At 32.1% G+C, this 237-nt stretch overlaps 1 protein-coding gene across 1 annotated transcript in view; it reads left to right on the forward strand.

Moving 5' to 3' along the window:
* LOC106879281 (branched-chain-amino-acid aminotransferase, cytosolic) overlaps window positions 1-237 on the forward strand; it is a 435,059-nt gene that overhangs the window by 244,807 nt on the left and 190,015 nt on the right. The window lies entirely within an intron of this gene.

The raw sequence follows: 237 nt of genomic DNA on the forward strand, positions 1-237 counted from the left end.
CACACACACACACACACACACATATGATGATGAAATAATACAGAAATCAATATGTTGCATCAGATATACGGTAATGGATATCTCAGAAATGCATGAATGGAATTTTTAATCCTTGACCTTAAGATGTTTTATATATATATGCACGTATATCTGTCTGTATGTCTGTCTATATATATGTGTTTGTGTGTGTTTGTGTGTGTTTGCATATATGTATGTGTGTATGTGTTTGTGTCTTTG

The sequence above is a fragment of the Octopus bimaculoides genome, chromosome 13 (assembly GCF_001194135.2).
Source record: "Octopus bimaculoides isolate UCB-OBI-ISO-001 chromosome 13, ASM119413v2, whole genome shotgun sequence".
Taxonomy (NCBI): Eukaryota; Metazoa; Mollusca; class Cephalopoda; order Octopoda; family Octopodidae; genus Octopus; species Octopus bimaculoides.